The following is a 24537-nucleotide window of genomic DNA, read 5'->3' on the forward strand; positions in this document are numbered from 1 at the left end:
TTTAAAATTAGATGCTGCAAATGAAACATACGCATAAAAACAAATGCAGCATATATAAAAATGAGGCTTTATTCATTGTCCACACTTTATCTTGACCGGGAAGAGGTTCACGTTTCCAGTATTGATTCTCTTGTCCTTCATTCACTCTAAATACTATATCTTGACTGGGAAGAGTATGAGTGTTCCAGTAATGATCCTCACTTGCTTCATTTGCTCTCGATACTTTATATCGACTGGGACGAGTGAGCGTTCCAGTAATGTTTCTCCCTCTCTCCATTTATTCTTGATACCTTATGTCGACTGGGACATGTATTAGCGTTCCAGTAATGACTGTCACTCTCTTCATTTATACTTGATACTTTGTCTCAACCAGGACGAGTATGAGCGCTCCAGTAATGATCTTCGGTACCACTCCCAGATCTCCCACTTTCCCTGTTACCTGGATTATTCACGGATATCATCACCAGGGTTCCTAACATGCTGGGACCATCTCCTTTGCTTGTCAGGTTGGCTTCCCGTTTCTTCTGTTGTGCAACATACGGTTTCTCTGTTCTTTCTTTGGTTAGTTCGCTCTGAGATACTTCAATGCAAGTGGTAATCAGCATTGATTATGGACCTCCTGGTCCAAAATGACTTGCTTTTGGTCACGCCACAACTTATCACTCACTCTGGATGCCTTGTGTCCACCTCGGATTCTCGCTTCTCAACGCCACACATTGGAAGGCATTCTTAGGCTTCTCTCTAGCATTGCACACTGCATGTCCAAGTTTCCTTTAGCATACCTATGCCAGCTGATTCAAAACTCGAAGGGTTCTCTCTCGACCAATGTCTCCGCCTCTACGTTTTATGGTGCTGCCATGGGACTTCCCTGACGTAATGACAAAGTCCTTATCCTCTGTTTGATTCATACTGTATTCTCCAAGTGGTTTTCTTCATCTCAGTACCATATACATTTTACTTTTCAGGTATAATTGATGTTTGGAAGACAATAACAGATTCTGGTTTATTCTTCATATCTTTCTTCACTGGATGTATTTGAAGGTAGTTTAGTGATTTGTTGCTTAGGGAGTTCCTCATAAGAACGTGAATCCTTGTACCCAGAGGGGGAGTCTCTCCAAGTGAGATCCCGCTCATCTTTTACCCTAGGGAGGGTATTTTGGAGAGGGCTCACATCCTTAGCCCCACAGGGAAAGGCTCCCCCCTAGAGAGAAGTGACTGAATCCCACGATTTGTCACAGTTTCTATGGTTTTAACTGGTGTGGACTAATTCAAACTAGAAAGAATGAATTGGGCACTTTAAACTCTATATGCTAATCTATACTTAAGTTACATAAAACTTTAATTTAGTGTGTCTTTCATCTTGTGTTACATTATGTTTTGGGAGAACCGTACTCCAGAGGGACAGCTCCAGCATCACTCTACCCCACTTAGGAAAGTTGACTTTCAGTCCCCCACCTCACTGAGGTTCTACTAATACAGTAATGGGGTAGTTTCTGTTTTCAGCACTTGCAACTACAAGGACCAGAATTCCCTGCACTGATGCATGATGAATTAATCATTAACACCTGGGACTGCCTTCCTTAAGAGAGCATGAGGCTTGAAAGCACTTCAAGGAGAACACCACCAGATGTACTGAGAACTAGAGTGTGCCCTTCACCTTGTTTTAAACAATGTATTAAATTATATAATGTGATTTCAAATATTTGTCTCATGATTCAAGCCATGAAGCCTGAGCGAGTTAATGTTGTGCAGACCAATTTATGCCATCAGAAATAAATCTACATTTTAATAAGTTAGTGATTACAACATGACATTTAACAAAGAAGCAATTCTAAAGTTTGATGCATTGCTTTAAAACCATGAACTATGGTTCTTTTCATGTTTACCCTTGAAACACTAGTTCACACTTAATTGAAGCACAAATGCAATTGCCTTGTTATAATAATCTTCTCTACATCATCCCAGGAATACTTATACATCACATTAGGCGACAGGGTTCCAACCCAAATCCATTTCACATGAGACATCACTAGACCAGAGACAAACCAGATCCCTCTGCTGCAGCACGCAGCTGAGGAATGTCCAGGAAAGTCTCGGTTATGTCAGTAAACCATGAAAGACCTGAGGGGTTTTGATCAATTTCTAAACCTCCCAGCCATCATCTCTTGAGTTTTGCTGTGTTCGCCCCGAGCGGGATGGGTATACTCAGACATGGGTCTCGTGCCTGCTGGTCCTACAAACTCAAGATACTCCTCACTGATGAGGGCCAACATGTTTGGGGATGCTTGTGGTATCATGCAGAAGGGATGTGACCAAGCAGTTCGGGCTGGACTGCCCCTTTTGGGGTGGGACCAAGCCTGATTTGCATAAGGTATTTCCCCTTTTGTAATGGCTTAGCAGGTGAAGAACGATGATGTGGAGGGTGGCCCCGAGCAATGCCAGAGGTTAAAATTCATTCTAATCTTTCCAGCCAGCACCTCTTTTGTTTTGCTGGGGTTTTGATTCAAATGCCTTGTATGATCCATTGGCAATGCGCCTAGGGTAATGTATTCTAAAAGACTTGTATGTGGTGCTCCTGTCCATCCCCACAGTATCGACTTTCTATTAGGCGTTTAGCTCCTGGTGCTCTGTGCACTCCAGAAACCAGAACTTTGGAGAGGTCTTTGATTGACACCTCCCTCTTCCTTCTGGTTCCTGCTAGCAGGGTGGGCGGGCCAGTCTATCCAGGGCAGCAGTATGAGGCAGGAGTCTAGAGCAAGCTGAGTCAAGCTGAAGAACTGGCAACATGCAGGAAAGCAAATAAACAAAACGTTGTATGTGTAAGTATGGGGTTTGGGTATGCAAGTGTTCATATGAGTGAGGGAATGTCCGTGTATGTGAGTGAGTGTGTGTGTGTGTATGCATGTTGTTGTCTGTGTGTGCTCAATATAGAAATTAGGGCGGGTGCAAAACTGGGGGAGTGTAATTGAGGTGCTTGCAGCGACGGTCAATGCTGGCATACATTGACAAATCAAGGAATGTCATGTTTCCTTACAATGACTTTGCTGGCTGTTCCTTACAATGGCCCTCATTACGACCCTGGCGGATTTTTACCGCCATCGGCGGACTTTTCCGCCATGGCGCAAAGTCCCTTTACGCCATGGCGGATGGCGGACTTACCGCCCCATTCCGAGGTCGGCGGGGCGGTAAGTCCCCATTGACCCATTTACCCTTCCCCATTCCCATTTCGGCCCCATAGGGCTCAATGGGAGTGGGGAAGGTGTTAATTACGCCACCGTACACTACGGTGGCGTAATTAACACCGAGGTCCCATAGCGCCATGGATTTTTACGCCCGCAAAAAGCGGGCGGAAAAATGACCATGGCGCTATGGGAACTCGTAGTTGGCGGTAAGGGGTCGGCGCAGCTAACGCTGGCGCAAACCCCTTAGCGCCAGGGTCGTAATGAGGGCCAATGACTTTGCTGGCTGTTAAGAAAGATTTTCTTTGGGCAGTTTTCACTCTATTGACATCAATGGAAGCATCGAGCTTCAGCAGACATTTTTAATTTTGTTATTTGTTTTACCACATGCATTTTTTGATTTACCACACACTGCCAATTGGCGTACCATTCACTTAAAATGGCTGGGCCACGTGTTTTTCGTCGTGCCCTTTGGCTATCTTGTTCTTTGGCCCTCTTCCTGCCTTTCTCAAGGCCATAGATGGTAAGCCATTTCCCAGCCTCTTACTAAAAGTTCTCGGACAAAGTGGTGGTGTGTGCATCATGGCCAAATTTGGGGGTTTGGGACTCTCTTGTCCCAATCCACATTCCAGCCAAGGGATGTCTGTTGCTGTGCACATGATGGACGAAAGCCAATTGCATGACTGCATATCCCTTACAAGTTTGAATGGAGCAGATCCTTACACATTATGTGCTGGCTCAGTCCCCAGCTCGATTCTGCGATAAAAGGAGGAGTCCTGCAGCCATTACCCAGATCATCGACTGGAGCCAAGATCCCAAAGAAAAGAAGAAGTGCATTGAAGACCCGAAGACGGCTGCTTATGATGACTGCATTGCCTGAAGCCGAAACTCATGTCTCTCTACAGCAATCTACAGAAGACCCTCATTGTTGCTTCGACCTTTGGGCTAGTGGAATCAACCAATTCGGACCCTTGAATGAAGATCCATCCTGTCTCTGAAAGCCTTCAGACGTGTTCCAGATCCTTCATGTAGGCTGACCAGCTTCCTCCAAGGCATCGCCTTTGCCTCATTTGGTCTCTGAGTTGCATTTTGGAACTTTGGACTCTGCAGGCTATTGGCGTGTGGACTAAAAGTAGTCTTCCAGCAGCTGTTTCTCTCCTGCATGTAGAAGGGCCTTCCTGGGGGTGTGTCTTCTTCATCACCAGATGTGTCACCTGCTGCCCCATGATCAGTGGGATTTTCCCTACTGCCCATCCCTGTTGAGTCCTGGGTGGCCACTGACATCGTGGGACCTTCTGTGGTTGCTCTCCAAGGGTGCATGGGCTGTCCTGCTCAACGATATCTGGATCCGTCTCCACGGGATTTGCTTACCTTTTTCGCCTACACCATAGGGACTGCATTGGCATAAAATCCACTCTTTTATTCTCACTGTTCCTGTTGTGATCAGTGGAGGTCCTGCAAATGATCCCCACATGGTAACCCCTAATGTGGTTGGATTGTTAGCATACCTCTAAACTGTTTGTACCTACCTTCAATGCTTTAAAGGGCTAAAGTATATTTCTTCTGGAACTATTACTGGTTAGCTTTTTGACTAATGATTCTGTGAATTGTGCACACCCCAGCTGCACCCACAAGAATATTTCTGGTATATTTACTCTTTTAGAGACACTGGACCTACTTACCTGACAGGGAAGGACTTCTTAAGTTATAGGTAAGGTATATGTTTTGATCACATTGCACACTTTTTCTTCAATTTGCTGGCTGCAATTTTACCTGTTTCCCTACTCTTGAACATGTACTACTGTTTTAAGTGGAGAACACCAACTCTTTTTTCTCCTTTTTTCAATTTCTAACTCCTTCAGTCTGTGCAACTTCCTCTTCACTCCTTTTTTAGTTTCATATCTTACTTCCAGGTTACTCCTTTTTCAAGTCTTACTCCTTCAATCTGTGCAACTTCATTGTTTACTCCTTTTTCCAGTGTGATTTCTTAATTCCACTTTACCATGTCTTTCTTTCCCACACTGTATTCAGTCCAATTTACATCTTCTTTTCCCATTTTTAACATTTGCACTTTACTTCTTACTCCAGTTTTGCTCATTCCTTCTGGCTCCTTCAATCTCTCATACTTCATCTTCACTACTTGTGCAACTTTTATTTTGTAGTTCTTTACCCAGCTTTAACCCATGTTCACCTTTTCGAGTATTCAATCTGGTCTACTATCTCTGTACCCTTTTTTAAATGTCCTATATCTTCTTCAATCAATGTGTTTCTACCTTACTCATTGTATCTCTTTTTCTTCATACTTCTTACTGCTGCTTAACTCAGTTTTCACCTTCTAATAACCCTTCGTCTCTAGTCCTTTTTGATCATTTACTTCATATTTCTTACACCTGATTTACTCCCATTTTCACCTCCAACACGTAATTCAGTGCATCCTAAACCTGCTTTGCTTCTCGTAAATGTATGTATTACTTCTTTCATCTTCTTGCTTATTCATTCACTCCTGCTTCTTTATCCTTTAAACAAATAAATATCCTATAACTTCTTCAATCAGACCTGCACTCACTTTACTGCATTTCTCACTATAAATTCTTACTCCCTTGAAGAGGAGCAAGTGGACACATTTTCCATAACTCCCGCCACCTCACCACCATCATACTGGGACAGCAGGAGAAGGTCCATGTGTGAGACTTCATGTATTATGCCTATACCTCATTGAGTGTGTGAGAGACCATATACACTCAGACAACCGTATCAAATGTACCCTTGGATTGAAAGTGTGGAGGACATAGTTATGTCATGGAGAAGATATACACAGCTATGCTGAAATTATATGAAAGTGATAAGAGTGACAATCTAACTGAAGCAGTAAGAGAAGCATGTACAATACGATAACGTAATCATTAATGCAAAGGAAGACAAAGTAACTTGCTGACCAATAAGTGCAAATACGCAGTAACACAAGGTAAAAAGATACATAGAAGCTTGCTATAGCCAAATATATAGAGTGGCAAAAACGCACACATAGTAGGAAAATGGACGCTGGCTCATGTAAATATTAAATTCAACTACTTCAGAAGCCGATCAGGGTGTAGAATCAGGAGACGCTGGAAGAACAGCTTTGTGTGCAAAACAAAGAGGAGTCAATGTTGATTTGGGATCAAGGATGCTAATTTTAAGGAATAGCTGCAAAGTACAAAGGGAGGCAGATGGATAAGCCATGGATGAGACATATTTCTGTTAGAATAAACGTCTGCAAGAGCCAAGTATTGGACAATGAAAATTGTATATGTTTTATACAACGTAGAGTGACGAAGTCTCTAGAGTTCAAGAGGAGAAATGACACCCAGTATAATTAATTCAAATTGCAGTAAATAAGAGGCTGAAATGGAAAAAAGGGGGGTCTCTTCACATGTGACTCAGAAGTCATAAACAAATGCTATGCATTAAGCCTCGGATTAAGATAGTGATGTACTCTCACTCCCTCTCATATCCTAGAACAGAGAAGAGGCTACAAGGTCAACTACAGATGGGAAACCTTGGCTCATGGCAGGTCTGATGTGAGATGATGGACTAATTGGGAAAGTAGGGAGTAATCTTACGTGATCCATGCACCTGGGTTTTGGTTTCCTTATGTGCTGCGAGCCGAGCGGAAAGTCCAAGGTTGGGTAAGAATGCCAACCAATCAGTTTATCTATGGGGCAACCTGCTATACAATGTTGCATAGACCAATCCACTGTCAATTTGTTCACTATAATCAGTATTATACATATTTAGAGATAGTTCAAGGGTTGCCTTACAGATAAGAGACAGACAATTAATTATTAACCCATATATATATTCTATAAGTAGGAATGATCCCCTAACCAATCCCTCCCACTAATAAGATGTATGGTTTTCCACATAGGATGAGGTCGTAGATGATGCATGTTGGGGTATAAGATCCCGGTGTAATGAAGTGTGCGTGTGAGTGTTCAAGTATCCGTCTAATGTTAGCCAGTTGACCCTGGTTTATTAAACTGAGAATACATTAGTACTTTGCCATATTCCCTGAGTATGTCCAGTTATTTGGTCTGAGATCTTGATTGATGATTCCATCTAGCACAAGAGATACCTCAAGGTGCTAGAGCAAACCCTCTTTATTCATTTTTATCCTACCTATTCCTTCAAAACTGTGGTTAGTAAATTTACTTTCAAACCGTAATTCAAGAAACAAGGAAAATGTCCTTGTAAGTGCACTTTACTCCTTTTGTTATCCTTGGACTGCCCATTCCTAGCTGTGGTGAGTAAATTGGTGTCTCTTTGAGGTTCATCCCATTTCGATACTCCTTTTTCCATGCATACACAGCAGAACAGTCAAAGTGGATATACTGTTATTTTTACATTAGACATTTTAAAATACAAGGACCTCATTGCAAAGTGATCCAAGCTTCATAGCCAGTACATTGAGCAACGTACCATTAGATATGGACTGGGAGACATCTTCTTAAGCTCTCCTACTATTTTAAAGGTACAACGACACTCTCCATAGGCCATTCTGTTAAAACCTTATTTTAGTTATTCTTTGAAAGTGGAATGCAGTTGTTCTACATGACTTTCAAACAGAATAAGAAAGGTTTTCATTTGCAAACATTCACATTTGGTATTGATGCACTGATAGAAATATTGATATGGCAAGAACCAACCAGTATGTAGTTTTGTGAATACTTTAGGCATTGACATTAATGGTGATATTCATTGGCCTTATCTCCCACCTTTTGATTTCGAATTAGAAGATACACACCGCCAAGAGACACCAAACTCTATGAGAACTTCCTACAGGTTATAATAAGGAGTACTTGCACAGCACTGATGTCTACTCTGATTGCTGCATTTTTCTTTAGTAGGTGTAAGCAAGGCCAGCATCACCCACAACCGCCCTTTGGACAATGCACACGGCCAACTGCTAAAGGCAAGGCACACACAGAGATAGCCAATTAAGGAACTAATTTGCCGTAGTTCTGTACATTTGTGTAACATGCCACCAGGGCGCATTTCTTCCCTATATAGACTGGATGCTGACTCCATTTCATAGTTGGTAGCCCTGATCAAAGAAGACGTAGAAACAGTTACTAACAACTCAACAGCCTACACCATTGGTAAAGGTACTAGAGTTGCTTCAGATTTGTGCTGCTGAATAATACTGGGGTATGGTAGACATGATAGCAGGACTATTGCAGCCAGTATTTTGTAAGATGTTGAAGGTGCTGTCCCAGCAATGCTCGAACACATGATGACTTTGTCATGTTCCCACATAGTGCTATGAATACAAAATGTGGAATTAAGTAAATATATGAGCTCATTGCCATTATTGAACCATCAGGATAAACTAAACCATTTCAAAATGGCCGACAACTTGGTAACACCCGTCAGGGTTGCAGAATGGCTAATTATCTTTTGAGAAGAGAATATTGGGTTCATTACAATACACAAGCCTTATACCACGAATTAACTAGCCAATGAAACTAATGTATCTAAATTAGCACGAAAGTAAAATCATATAGGGGCTTATAATGACTCCATTTAAGCTCTACTAAACTTGCACACTATATATAACTCCACTCTCTGAGGAGATAGCATTATATCCATAAGATCTATATCTCTCGATTACAAACTGGGTTAGAGTAAATATACAAACACATTGGCATTACTGAACCATCTGGCCAAATTGAACTATTTCATATTGGCTGACAATTTTGCAACACCTGTGGTGTTTGTAGAATGACAAACACAAAAGAAGTCAAGAACACTAACTATAGAGCATGTTAGCTATGAACAAGCAAAATGGCACCGTGCAAATGTTACAGTGTGCAAGATACTTCCTAAGAAGAGTATCTGAAAAAAATAATGTGCTCCATATACACGATAGGATTGCGATAACACAAGGTAAGGAATCTACAACAGATATACGCCTTTATAGGCACATTCAAATGCAAGATTGTATGATTTAAAAATGTGCATTGTACAATATCATAACTTTGAACTTGATGTAAATAGTGATGGAAATTCCCTTAATGAACAGTGACAGGACAACTTAGTCACCAAAAAAACATTTTATAGGATACTTTGAGAGTCTCCACCAGTGTTCAATTTAAAACTTTAAATTCTGCTTCCTTAAATAATAGTTATGAACACATTGATTCTCTTAGCACTTTCAAATGACTAACTAGATCTGTCATTGTTATTTGTTTAGAACTTCAAATAAGTGACCTACTACTAAGGGGGCGTATTTAATAGGAAAAGACAGACTGCTACATGTTAAGATGGATTTCTGAACTCTGTCCTGGAGGGCAGAGGTTCAGAAGGCCAGCCTAGTTTCTTGGAACAGGGTAACCTCTGGACAAGCCAGACCAATCAAGGTAGCGATTGCGGCGGTCAAGACTAGGTCTCAAGAGGGGTGAGGGTGACTGAAAGCCTGCAATGAGCACACAAAGCAAGGACACTTACAAATTACTCCAAGCAGGTGTTATATTAAAAATATAGACACATTTATTACAAGGCCTTTGTAACATTGACCGTAGCAAGAAATCACAATAAAACTCAAGTAAACCAACACATCACAATCAAATACAATATATATACAATTACCAACGAGTCTAACGAGTTAGACGCACAAAATGTGCAGACCACCTAGATGGGGAGGAAAACAGGCAGTGTGAATAATAGTTAGACCCAGTCCGCCTTCAGAGGCACCTAACTAGAAGGAAGTCCGAGCCCTACGAAGAGTGGAGCCTTGTGCTCAAAAGTACCTGCACCCGCTGGTGCCAACGGGCAAAGGGGAGTCTCCTCGAGGGAATCAGGAAGTTCAATTTGGTGAACAAATTAAGATGAACAGAGCTCTGCGACTCAAGTGCAGCCTCCACTGTGGGCAGAAGCAGAGCGCGAGTACGGAAAGGCGTGCTGTTTGACACAGCGGGGAAAAGCTACTGGCTACTGCAGGAGGGCGACCAGTTCCTAGCAATGCTACTCACCGGTCCCCGATGCAGGCAGACCCAGGCTTCTGCGTGTCAGTTTCAGTGCTGGCAGGTTCAGATACGAGCAGGGGACATCTCGGCGTTGTGTGGATTCCGCAGCAGCAGAAGTTAGAGTTGAGGATGTCCCAAACGCAGTGAACCCGCACAGTTTGTTACCACAGCAGGGCAACAGAGCGGCCATGTGTATTTCAGCCCAATGTACACTTCTCACTTCAGACCTGGGAATGCCAACTGTACGAATCGTGTGAGAGTGGCAAGGACTCGTAATACAGCAGCAACCTGACGGCGGTTACAGAGCAAGACTCCTGGGTAGGCTGGTCAGTCCACTGGATGGCCCAGAGACACTTCCAAAGGCTTACGTGCAGGAGATGGTGAACATGCCGAGGATAGTTGTTCCCACTATTCCAAAGGGTTGAAGTACCAATACAGGCCTTCTCGTTCGATCAGAGGTAGAAAGGGTTTCACAAAGCGACAGCGATGCAGAGGAGCAGTCCTTCAGCGGGTCACCAGCGATTCCTCGCTTCAGCCTCGTAGTTGCAGGAAACTCGGCTCCTGTATTCCTTCGTTTGTGAGAACTCAGGAGATCGACATGGTAGTTGTGTTTCCAGCCTCCTCTTATCCAGAGTTCCCTTTGTGCCAAAACAGAGGGGACCCAATGGGAGATCTGCTCACAAAACACTCACACCATACGTGGACCTATCACGGACCAAGGTGGTCCCAGGCATTCACGACACACTAGACTCTCTGGCACCCAGGATGTGTATTGGGACCAGACATCCAAGCCCACATCATGGAGGCGCACACAAGGCCTGTAGAAGCCCGCGAAAGCATCTGTGTTTCGCGGGAAAGTACATGCCCAAATAAGGAAGGCCCCGGGTCGGCTCGACCTGGGGAAGGTGAAGGGGGCAAGACGGTCAGCGGGCAGGACAAAGAGCCTCGTGGTCTGGCCATTTTGGAAGCCAGGCCACCATTTTGGGCTAAGTGCGAGAAACGCGCCTAAACAGCCAAAAGGAGCTCAAAACACAAAGAAAGGATCGCTGCCACCATTCCCGTCTGTGATTCATTTGCACCGTTCGTTAACAATCCAAAGAGAGTGTCTAGGGCCTGCAGAAGACTAGAGACCCAAGAGAGCAGTAACTTAGTTTACAGTACCCTCTTGTGCCATGTTGCGCGAAAGCTGCAACATGATAAAAGAACTACGGAAAACAGCATTTCCCGGTACTGACTGTCTTAAGGGCATGTCAGTTTCCCAGTAAGAATGGAGCGAAAGCCCAGAGGAGTGTGGCAGAAGGCTGCACTTCTCTGGCAAAGTCTAGATCATGGTGAAAACAACAGCAAAAAGTTTAGGGGTTGCCACATGGAAGGAAAATTACCCACAATTAAGAAATCTTTCCTAACACTACAACAGCCACAGATAGAGCAGCATGATCAAGACTTCTTGTGCATCCCATTTAAAGAGGGACAATGAATCCAAGCTTATAAAGGTAGGCTTACTCAATTTTAAGACTGTGCAGAATGAGTGAACTGGCCAAATGGAGAGCTATTGAGGGTTACTATAGAATTGTTTACATCTTGTTTGCTAGACGTGAATAACGGATCACACTACTTAACAGTCTTCCTGAAGAATCTCCAATAACGAAGATTCCGGTAGCCGCACCCACAAACCTAATCAGGTATTAATTTCCCAGATAACGGTTATAGAGTTAATTTAAGGAATTATAGCTTATTTTATTATGCTGATAGACCCGAAAGAAAAGATGATCAATAGCTGTACTTCCCAAATGCTGATAAACCCGAAAGAAAAGATGATCAATAGCTGTACTTCCCAACGCCTAAGTAACCACCATCTCTTCTGATGAATATTCTAGATTAAGTAAGTGAACAGAAACATGTTAAGAATCATAACTGTTAAACGCCGTTGATAATAGGGTGTATATAGTAATTACATTGAAATACCTTTATAACGTGATTGAAATTTATGAGATTTTTCCGACCTTTCTCTCATTGTTAAACAAGTATTTATCCTCCATCATAAGAGTACCACTCACAGGAAATCAACAGTCACTGACTATATTTTATATTGGTTCTTTTACCTGTATTAATGTATTTACATTGATGATTCATCAATTTGTTTAACAATTGTTTAATACATTTTTGTAAGAATTGTGTTTAATCATTCATATTAGATTCCTCTGATCTGTTATTATCATTACCTATCTACCTTTCCAAATACTGTATGCAACACAATTTAGCCATTCTTCATAGACTACCAGCACCTGGGGAAGCCTTAGTTTAAGAGGTGGATGGCTCAATAAAGAAAGAGGAGGAAGTTAAGGAAGAATGCACTTCATGCAATGAAGTTGTTGCACATTTTTTAGGATGAAGAGCTTCCACAATGACAGGGGATTGGTGGTGCAGAGTGGGAGTACCAATAGGATACATGAATGTACATTACCAATGTATGTTCAGGTGTAACGCTCACCTGAATCCCTCGGAGGCGCAGGTCCGGGCTTGGAGATTTCAGTGTCTTCTAGGGTCACGCGCAGGCCTCTGGTAACACCCTGGATAGACCCTCTCCTCACCGTAATTTTGACCTGGAGGGTGAGGTGTCTGCAAGCAGGAGAACAAGGGGTTAATGTATGTCTGGTTGGCCAATCTGACCTTCCCCTTTTCTGGACTCCCCACGTTACTCGTAGGCTGAATATGCTCACCTTATATAGGTGAAAGCGGAGCTCTCCATCCTGCGTCTGTGCAGGGGTGCTGATGCCAGTTGCTTCACTGGTTAATTGCCCAGCCTCTTGATTGCAGAGGATGAAGTCAGGGAGCAAGGCCGTCGTTAGCTGCACGAACGGTGATTGCTTGAATATGGAGTTTTATTTATATGACCCCTTAAATGTCTCTCGCCATTGCAGGTCCGGTATGTAGATAAGGTAAGCGAGAAGAATGCCGGAGCTCGTGAAGGCACGTAAGTAACAGAATGTTATTCGAAGTTAAATGCACTTCTTAATGTCTCTTTTCCCTTTCGAAGTTAAATGCACTTCTTAATGTCACTTTTCCCTTTTTCAGGTAGCCGTAGCAGTCGGCGTGGAGATGGACGCCGAGGTACGTGCCGGAGAATGGGCAAGCCGATGACAGCTAGAAGGCACGTGAGTAGTGATGGCGTACTGTGCCCCTAATGATGTCCTTCTTGTTTTAGCAGGTGCGGACAAACAGCGCCTGACGAAGATCGAGGCGTACGTGGCACAGGTGAGCAGAATAATCACGGAGGTTCACTAACCAATGTCCTTTGTTTCCGCAGGATTGCCGGAGTATGGGGAGTGCGGCACGCGGCCTCAGGATGCTCCGATGGACGAGGTAAGTGCTGCGCTGGTTTTGTCTTGTCCTAACCTGGTGTCCTTGTTCTCTTCCAGACGCTGCTGAAGACTGAAGACTGATCTTCCGGAAGGTAAGACTGAAGATTTCTTGTTCACAGATGCAGAAGCTGAAGATTCTCTGAAGCTGACATGGTGAGCGTCCTGCTGCTAGTGCAGAATAACGCGAAGCACGTTGCACTGATCGGGTGTGGTTTAAATAGGCCACTGGAGTGCTTAGGTGTCTCCTTCCACAGCCTCGCCCAGACAAGAAAGAAGTTCCAGCTTCCAGAACAGTTCCAGTATCCAGTCCCAGGGAGTGGTGCTGGCCACACCCCGAAGGTAAAGTAGTTCCAGCCAGGAATGGATGAGGATATCATCCTACAAGTAAGTGAGCAGCATGGTCTGCAGCAGGTAAGTCCACCCAAGCACCATTCCTCTCAATATGAGCCCGGCGCTTCCTGTGCCGGGACTGGGTTCCCTTATGAGCCTGGCGCCACTGGCGCCAGGACAAGGTCCAAAAGGCCCCTGTGGGGACCGGCTGGTGCCTGGAATGGAAGTTGTGACCCTGCTTCCAAGGATGTTGGGCTGGGTCTGACTCCTTGGAGACAGCGGTCATGACAGCACCCCCCTTCAAGGCCCCTCCCAAGCTTGTCTTCTCCGGAGGCTTTGGCTTGTTGGGAAAAGTTCGATGAAACTTCCTGACTAGACGAGGTGCATGGACATATTCTGAAGGTTCCCAAGATCTCTCCTGGGGGCCAAATCCCTTCCAATCAATCAGGTAATACAGTTCCAATTTGGAAATTTTGGAATCCAAGATGTTTCGAATTTCAAATTCGACTTCTCCATCCACCTGGATTGGCTCTGGAGGATTAGTCAAACGGGTTCCGGGTTGCATAGGTTTAAGGAGAGAAACATGGAAAACGGGATGTATCTTCATCCGAGGAGGTAGCTCCAATTTCACAGCCACCGGATTTATCACAGCCGTGATCGTGTAGGGTCCTAAATATCTTGGGTTGAAGCTGCGTGGTTCTTTTAGAGATAAGTGCTTCGTGGACAGCCAGACTTGATCTCCTACTTGGTATTGAGGGGCCTCTTTTCGATGTTGATCCGCTCCTTTCTTATATATTTCCTTGGCTCGTTGAAGGTGAGCTGTGGCTTCCTTAAATGCTTGAGTTATTGTCGCATGCAGATGGTCTACAGCGGGCGTTCCGAGAGCTTGAGGTGGATCCAAATCAGAGGTTCGAGGATGACTTCCATACAGCAGAAAGAAAGGGGTTTTTCCAGTTCCTGAATGGATTGAATTGTTGTAGGCGTATTCAGCAATCCAAAGGACATCCTTCCAAGTGCCCTCCGATTGTTGCAACATACAGCGTAGATATTGTTCCAGAGTTTGGTTAGTCCTCTCAGTCTGCCCGTCAGTTTGGGGGTGATGGCTGGTGGAAAGTCGTACATCAATTTGCGCTAAACGGCAACAACTTCGCCAAAAATGGGAAATAAATTGGCTCCCTCGATCGGAGATTAACACTGAAGGGAACCCGTGCAACCGGACGATGTTTTCAAGGAATTCTCGGGCCAAAACGGGAGCTGTTGGTAAACCTTTCAGTGGAATAAAATGAGCCATCTTTGAAAAAAGGTCCACGATTACTAGAATTGTGTTGTATCCGGAGCAGGAGGGTAAATCCGTGATAAAATCCATTGAGAGAGTATGCCAAGGGCATGGCGGAATGTCTATTGGGTGTAGCAGACCTGCTGGTCTTTCCTTTTGACTCTTGTTTTGTGCGCAGATGCCGCAAGAAGCCACAAAATCTTTAATGTCTTTTCTCCAAGTCGGCCACCAAAAATGTCTTTTGATTTTCTCTAGGGTTTTGCCCACCCCTGGATGTCCTTCTATTAGAGAATCATGGTAGCAGGTGATGACCTGCTTCTGTAAGTCAACACATGGCAAATATAGTCTTCCTTGGAAATACAATAGATTCTGATCTATCGTAAAATCTTTCCCTTTCAGTTGCCAATTCAATGAATCTTCAGGAGTTATTAGTTGACTGACTTTTGCTTCGATATCTTCAAGGGATAGCGTGTTGATTACTCCCAGTATCTTTTGTTCGGGGATTATTGGTACCGGCTCTGAATTAGCTGAGTGTTCGTCTACCCCTATTCGGGAAAGGGCATCTGCTTTTCCGTTCTTATTCCCTGGCCGATACGTGATCACAAAATCAAATTCCGCGAAGAATAATGCCCAGCGGAGTTGTCTCGAAGATTGGGCCTTGGCTGACTTCAGATACTGGAGGTTGCGATGATCAGTGATTACAGTGACTGTGTGCCGGGCTCCAAGGAGATAATGCCGCCAGGCCTTAAAGGCGGACTTAATTGCCAGAAGTTCTTTGTCCGTAATTGTATAGTTGATTTCGGGGGCCGAAAATTTGCGGGACCAAAATGCCACAGGGTGTAATTGGTGTGTTTCGGGATCTCTTTGTGATAGCACAGCCCCCATTGCGAGGCTGGATGCGTCTGTCTCGACGATATACGGAAGTTCTGGACGAGGATGCTTTAAGACTGGAGCGGAGACAAATTTAGCTTTCAATTCTTGGAAGGCTTGTTCGGCCTCTGGAGTCCACTCGAATCTTTTATTCTTTTTCAGAAGGGCCGTGATGGGTTGAACTACTCGGGAAAATTCTGGAATGAATCTCAGGTAAAAATTAGCGAAGCCCAACATGCTCTGTACTCCTTTCACGGAAGTTGGGGACGGCCATTTGGTGATAGCGTCCACCTTTCTTGAGTCCATGTGAACTCCATTGGGTGACAAGATGAACCCCAAGAAATCGACTTCCTTTACATGAAAAGTACACTTCTCCAATTTAGCAAACAAACGGTGTTGGCGAAGTCTCTGTAGAACCGCTGTGACATGTCTTCGGTGCTCAGCTTCTGAGGATGAGTATACCAGGATATCATCGATATAAACAATTACGCATACATCAAGAAGTTCTCGGAAAACGTCATTCATAAAGAACTGAAAGGCGGCCGGTGCGTTACATAGTCCAAAGGGCATTACTTGATACTCAAACAATCCGTATTTAGTGCGAAAGGCCGTCTTCCATTCGTCACCCTCCTTAATGCGTACCAAGTGGTAAGCTCCTCTGAGATCTAACTTTGTGTATATGCAGGCTCCTTTAACTTGGTCCAATAATTCGGGAATCAGAGGCAAAGGATATCTATTTTTTACTGTAATCTGGTTCAGGGCGCGATAATCGATACATGTTCTCAGGTCACCTTCTTTTTTCGGAACGAAGAAGAAAGCTGAAGAAACTGGAGATTTCGAGGGACAAATGAATCCGTTAGCCAGGTACTGGTCCAGGTATTGCCTGAGATGGAGATTTTCTGGCTCAGTGAGAGCATATATTCTACTGCACGGAGGAGTAGATCCAGGTATTAGGTCTATCTGGCAGTCGTATGACCGATGCGGGGGCAAGGTATTGGCCTGATCTTTCTGGAAGACGTCGCGGAACTCTTGGTATTCTGGAGGCAATTGGGGGCTCTCGGAAGCGATGGCTGCTAGCCTGATATCGGGTCGAGGGTAGCAAGTTGGGGCGCATTCTGGAAACCGGATTACCTTGGCTCGCCAGTTTATCTGAGGATTGTGCTTTTCCAACCAAGGAATACCCAGGATTACTTGAAACTGCGGGGCCTTGATTACATCAAACACGATCTTCTCCCGATGTCCATCTTGGCATAGCAACATCACTTCCATGGTGGTGTGAGAAACCGGTCCGGAAGCTATTTCTGTACCATCCACTGTAGTGATTATGTCTTTAACCATCTTGGAACATAGTGGAAGATTCATCCTGGTTGCCATATCTTGATCTACATAGTTACTGATCGCTCCGCTATCAATGTATGCTTTAATTGCATGCATGCGATCTGGTCGATCTGGACTTATGAGGACCATAGGCATTACCAAATACGAGGTCAAGGAACTGGTTTTAACGCTCGGCAAGCGGACCTCTACACTTGTCGGGCGAGGTCGTTTCCCGATTCTAGTTTTTCAGCATTCTTATCGGAAGCTCCTACAGCCTTCTTGACCGGTTTCACTGAACAATTACAAAGGAAATGTCCGGAATTCCCACAGTAGAGGCACAGCTGTAATTGTCTTCTCCTTTCCCGTTCCTTTTGGGTTATCGGTCCTTTAACAACCCCTATCTGCATGGGCTCCACGGAATCAGTTCCTTTAGCGGAGCTCTGAGGTCTTGAAAATTTTTGGGTTTCAAATCTGGAACGATCGGTCTTCCTGTTCTGTAGCCGGTGATCTAATTGGACTACTAGGTCGATATAATCGGAACAATCTTGCGGGGGATTCACCACCTGTGCTAAGACATCTTTAAGTTCTCCACGCAGCCCTCTGTAGAAAAGCGTGATTTTCTTATCCTCAGGCCACCTAGTCTCAACCACCAGTCTGTTAAAAGATGCTATGTATGCTAGGAGATCCTGATTCCCTTGTCTTAGTGATAGGAGTTCATTGTCCAAGGCCTGCCCCTGTGAGTGTCTTGCGAACAACTTTTCCATAATGGTCTGGAAATCTTGAAAGTTATGGAGGATCGGATCATCTTGTGTCACAAGAGGAACGGACCAATCTGCAGCACTACCGCTAAGATAGGAAAGTACGAATGCTACTTTGGTTTGGTCAGTTGGGAATGCGGCGGGTCTACACAGAAAGTGCAAGCAGCATTGATTGATGAATACTGCAAACTGTTTTGGATCACCTGAAAAACGATCGGGCGGGGCCAAAGGCACATTCCCTGGCAGATTAATTTGCACCAGATTATTTGAGGTTGTAGGAGTGTAGCTCCCTCCCGAGGCAGGCAGAGGCGTCTGTCCCGCTTGTGTGTGCAACAACTGTCTGGCCAGATCATCCGTTCGTTCTTTTGAAACGATCAACTCCCTTCGTAAAGCATTTGTCTCTTGGCGGGATGCCTGTACTTCAGCTCTCAGTGCCCCTAGCAATTGGGCCAACTGATCTGTGTCTGAGGTTTCCATTGCGCCTGGGTGGGAATTTTGCGGTAGGCTTCGCGTTCTGTAACGCTCACCTGAATCCCTCGGAGGCGCAGGTCCGGGCTTGGAGATTTCAGTGTCTTCTAGGGTCACGCGCAGGCCTCTGGTAACACCCTGGATAGACCCTCTCCTCACCGTAATTTTGACCTGGAGGGTGAGGTGTCTGCAAGCAGGAGAACAAGGGGTTAATGTATGTCTGGTTGGCCAATTTGACCTTCCCCTTTTCTGGACTCCCCACGTTACTCGTAGGCTGAATATGCTCACCTTATATAGGTGAAAGCGGAGCTCTCCATCCTGCGTCTGTGCAGGGGTGCTGATGCCAGTTGCTTCACTGGTTAATTGCCCAGCCTCTTGATTGCAGAGGATGAAGTCAGGGAGCAAGGCCGTCGTTAGCTGCACGAACGGTAATTGCTTGAATATGGAGTTTTATTTATATGACCCCTTAAATGTCTCTCGCCATTGCAGGTCCGGTATGTAGATAAGGTAAGCGAGAAGAATGCCGGAGCTCGTGAAGGCACGTAAGTAACAGAATGTTATTCGAAGTTAAATGCACTTCTTAATGTCTCTTTTCCCTTTCGAAGTTAAATGCACTTCTTAATGTCTCTTTTCCCTTTCTCAGGTAGCCGTAGCAGTCGGCGTGGAGATGGACGCCGAGGTACGTGCCGGAGAATGGGCAAGCCGATGACAGCTAGAAGGCACGTGAGTAGTGATGGCGTACTGTGCCCCTAATGATGTCCTTCTTGTTTTAGCAGGTGCGGACAAACAGCGCCTGACGAAGATCGAGGCGTACGTGGCACAGGTGAGCAGAATAATCACGGAGGTTCACTAACCAATGTCCTTTGTTTCCGCAGGATTGCCGGAGTATGAGGAGTGCGGCACGCGGCCTCAGGATGCTCCGATGGACGAGGTAAGTGCTGCGCTGGTTTTGTCTTGTCCTAACCTGGTGTCCTTGTTCTCTTCCAGACGCTGCTGAAGACTGAAGACTGATCTTCCGGAAGGTAAGACTGAAGATTTCTTGTTCACAGATGCAGAAGCTGAAGATTCTCTGAAGCTGACACGGTGAGCGTCCTGCTGCTAGTGCAGAATAACGCGAAGCACGTTGCACTGATCGGGTGTGGTTTAAATAGGCCACTGGAGTGCTTAGGTGTCTCCTTCCACAGCCTCGCCCAGACAAGAAAGAAGTTCCAGCTTCCAGAACAGTTCCAGTATCCAGTCCCAGGGAGTGGTGCTGGCCACACCCCGAAGGTAAAGTAGTTCCAGCCAGGAATGGATGAGGATATCATCCTACAAGTAAGTGAGCAGCATGGTCTGCAGCAGGTAAGTCCACCCAAGCACCATTCCTCTCAATATGAGCCCGGCGCTTCCTGTGCCGGGACTGGGTTCCCTTATGAGCCTGGCGCCACTGGCGCCAGGACAAGGCCCAAAAGGCCCCTGTGGGGACCGGCTGGTGCCTGGAATGGAAGTTGTGACCCTGCTTCCAAGGATGTTGGGCTGGGTCTGACTCCTTGGAGACAGCGGTCATGACATTAGGTGCACTGTGTAAAAGAACAGTGTACACAGTGCAGTCTGTGCTGTAGTTATGGAACTGTGTTTATTGTAAACGGCGCATCCTTAAAGACTTAAAGTAACTCAAATTGTATACTATATTGTGTAAGGGAGGCATGGTATCACAAGTATGACACTGACACAAAAGTTCACATTGGTCTCCCTCAGCCGTGCTTTCCCCTAGCTTTATTCACCTTCTTTAGGGGTTCCCTTCCCCTACCATTTTACACCTTCTGTCTCCCTCTGTCGGGCTTGGACCACTTCCTGATGTCAAAGACTTTCAAATGTGCATGGCTTTTTCTTCAGACTTCCACAGGACCACTTCTACTTTCCAACTGGTAACTCATACTGCTATATCTTTTGTCCCAGTGCTTCCTGGTCTGGGTAGTTCACAAGTTTATGTACCAAATTTCAATGTTCACATTTTTACTCACCCCTTCTCTGAGGGTCAATTTCAATCATCTCGCTTTTACAGTTCGTTCACTTTGTCGCTACAAACATTTCATTTTTCACAGAGACTTTCGAGTGGGCTAATTCCTTTCACCTGACCACTTCTTGACTCAGTATCGCTGACTTTCCAGCTGTTATTACTTCAAAGGTCACTCGCAGGTATGCCTTTCTTCGTGTCTCAGCCACAATCATGCAGCCTTCAATTGTGCGAGAATATGTTCCCACTTCAATCTTTCTTTAGCAAACACTGGTCTCTCACGTCGCTTGCCAAATTACTGTCTGTGTGTGTTTCTTGTCTTTTGTGTGCTGCTTTGATTCTTTGATTGGAGAATCTGATGAAATAGGAGGGATCATAAGTATGGGAAAGGGAGGAATACCATGTCTCACCACAGGCTGCCTCACCCCCACTCGATGAAGACCCCCACCCAGGTGATCTTCCCACACTGGTCCACCCCATAGCTCTGGATCCAAAAGCGATGGCCGTACCCTGGCCACCTGAGAGAGAGAAATCCCCATGAACTAGCAGGTGAGGCACCCTTTAGTTTCTCACAGTACATATTTCATTGTCAGGGATAACGCAGGTACACGTGCCACTTTTATTATTTGTATAAGTAACAGATCATATGCAATTAGTTGGCAACAGGCCACGTAAGTAAGGTGCAACATAGAAAGCAAAGTAGGTTGAGAATATTAAAGTTATAAGTGCAGCAGCAAGCATAGAAACGGCTCCCAGAAAGATAGTAACATCCTCAGGATTCCCCCTCCCCAGAAAAACCCAATAACACAAAGTAGCCTATGCAGACCCATGAAATAACTTAGACTACTAAAAAATAATACTTATCTACTCTGAGCATTCCTCCCTTTCACACTGTGGACTTTGTATTGACCTTTTTAGCCTGTTATTTCCTACCTCTCTGAGGTCTCCACATTGCTGTCAGTTCATCTAGGGCCTCAGGGACAACTGATGTATTTAGTGCAATGGCCAGTCGATCAACAGTCTCGCAAAGGTTGCATATATGTGGCTCAATGACACGTAAAGACACCCACTAGATTCATCATGCCAGCATTGGACAGAGAATTCACCTTGTTTGAGATATCCACTTTGACATTCACATGTCCCCTCAATTGTTAGAGTTCACAAGTTTGTACTTTGCTACTCAGAAGAGACAACAGTCATCATCTGGTAACTACACAGATGGGTACAACCTGGGCAATTCTCCACCAGCAGTTGTTGGGTGCAAAGCAAATATTCCTTAACGAATGTTGACCTGGTAATGGGTAATTACCTGAGTTGTGCTTCATTGCTAATATAGGTGCTTCCATCTTCAGCGTACATGCAATACACTATCTCATCATCCTCCAGATATACATCTGTGGATTTCATACTGGTGTTCTGTTGAGGGATGCTTTCAAAGATGCTTTCTTCTTTGTCTGCTGATTCCTACTTAGAGGCTTTTCCTGACATTAGGGCACCTACAAAAGGAGAGATGGTTAAGTCTGTTTCTGCTCAAAGTTTGCATCCGTCAACATGCAAAATACTTGTTTTCACCCAGGACATTGTGGAAGGGTAGGTTTGGGGGACAGGGAGGGTTTAAAACAGAGAGAGGGTTATAAGAGAAAGAGAGTGGTGGTGAGTTAAGTACTCGCCATCATGCAGTGTGTCCACGTCACTGAGACCCTTAATACCCTTGCTGTCTTCCTTAGTTTGGAGGTATTTTTCTTTAGCCCTATTTCTAATATCATATCAATGCTTCTTTATGCCTTCAACCAGTGGAGAAACTTTGCTGAAAATGTTGGGGGGGACATAACCTCTGAAGAAAAGGTGTCCCATTCAAATAAATGGGAATAAATGGTGTGCCATGAAAGTTGGGGGGGACAAACACCCCGGTCCCACCCTAAAATTACGCCCATGCCTTCAACTGTGCGTGTGTGGTTCATTTTTAGTTTCAAGAGGGGTCCTTTTCTCCAAATTCAACATAGTCATGTGCAATGACCTCATCCACAAGGATGCCTAGTGCAAGTTCACTGAACTTGGCTCTAAGTTGCCTGCCACTTGGGCCTTCAGACCCTGGGTCTCCATCACATTTGACATATATTTCTCTTTAAATCCTTCTTGCAACTTCTTTGCTCCTTTTTCACTTTCGTATTCCATCAATCTGTCCTACTTCCTCTCTACTTCCTTTTCCAGTTTGTCATTGTAACCCCAAAGTTAACTTTGTTCACTTTGCCACACCTAATTCACTCGGTCCTACTTCCTCTTTTTCTCCTTTTACCACTTTTACTGTGTGTTTCTTACTCCTGCTTTACTTCGTTTTCCTTTCCAACACCTCGTTCAATCGGACTTTGGTCTTGTTTGCACCTTTTCTCATTTTTACATTGTACTCCTTACTCAAGCATTACTGCTTTTCCACCATATCCGTCCTTCAATCTGTCTTACTTCTTCTTTAATCCTATATCACTTTTACTTTGTGATCCTTACTCTTGCTTTCCAACACCGTATTTTATCCATCGTATAAAGTACCCTTACTCCTTTTCTCACTTTTACTTTGTACTCCTTACTCCAGCTTTACTCCTTTACCACCTTCTCACTCCTTCTATCTGTCCTTCCATTTTACCCATTTTTCTCTTTCCAACACCTTCTGCAATAGCACTTATTTTTTTTTTTGTTATTATTATTTTTTTTTAGCTTATTACATAGGCTTTAATACAGGTTGCAGCAAGCTGATAAGTACAAGTTTTTCAATTGCACTTATGTCAGCTTCACTCCTTATATCAGTATTACTTCTTACTTCTTAACCCTACTTTACTCATGTTCTCTTTCCCACTCCTTCAATCCATCATATGACACACGTTACTGTGTTTCTGAATAATACCTCTTACTGCTGTTAAACCCCTTTTTCATTTTCTTACTCCTTCATTGAAGCTGACCTTCATCCTTACTGCATTTTCAAATCTGGCACCCTACTCCAACTTTACTCCAATGTTAGTCCTTCTTTCATTTCTTATTTATTTAATCTGTTCAACATACTACTTAGTCCTGTCAATTTTTTACTGCCACTTCAGACCTTCAAACTTTCCAACAAATCTCACTTTCTGTCCCCTATTTCAATCTCTCTTGTGCCCTCTTTCTTCCTTTTTTACTCCGTTTTCACAGAATGCTATCTCCTCTTTCTTCTTCCTTGCAATCTTTCACCTTATTAATGTGCCGGTGCTCGTTTTCCCTCTTCTTATCTTTCTGACATGCACTTCCATTATTTTACTGTGCTGTGATATTTCCAGCCCGTTGCTCATCTCTCCTTTTTTTGTTGTTACTGTGCTGTGATTTTTTCATCACGTTGATGCTGCTTTCTTTCTATGTGTTCTTCCGGCAATACTCTGGGTGTCAGGAGGTGTTTCTGCAGCCCTTTCGGAAGAATGCGATTAACATGCAATTCTATAAAAGTTGCTGAAACCCTACAATCCACCCTTTAACCACTAAAAAAGGGGCAACATTCAAGCAGTTTACGAGAACGTAACATTATGTTCTGAAGTGATTTCATAACCCCGGAAAATAGGGGCTGTACCAGGGCGTCAAGAACTGGTGCAGTGAAGCATAGTATTTTCTACGCTCAGTGCACCTTAACCAGACTGGGCCGTGTTTGTGCATGTGTAGGGTAATTCAGGGATACATGCTTATCTTTTTTCTTTATCTGCTTAAAGATTAAAACGCCTAATAAACTAGTATCGTTGTACTTCTGTGTTACTTGAGTTATTTGATTGTGCTCTCGTTGGGTAGACTGTACTGCTACACAACCCCCACATCTCCTGAAGTCTGCCTTATTGTTCAGTGCACCTTAACTATGTGTCTATTACCCTGTTCATCATCTAGGATGGCCTCTGAGAACCCTCTCACAGGACTAGTTATCAAAATCTGTCTTAAAAACGGTGTTATTGGCAAGGCCATCATGAGCGTGT

This window comes from Ambystoma mexicanum, chromosome 11 (assembly GCF_040938575.1).
Source record: "Ambystoma mexicanum isolate Mex_15411 chromosome 11, UKY_AmexF1_1, whole genome shotgun sequence".
Lineage (NCBI taxonomy): Eukaryota > Metazoa > Chordata > Amphibia > Caudata > Ambystomatidae > Ambystoma > Ambystoma mexicanum.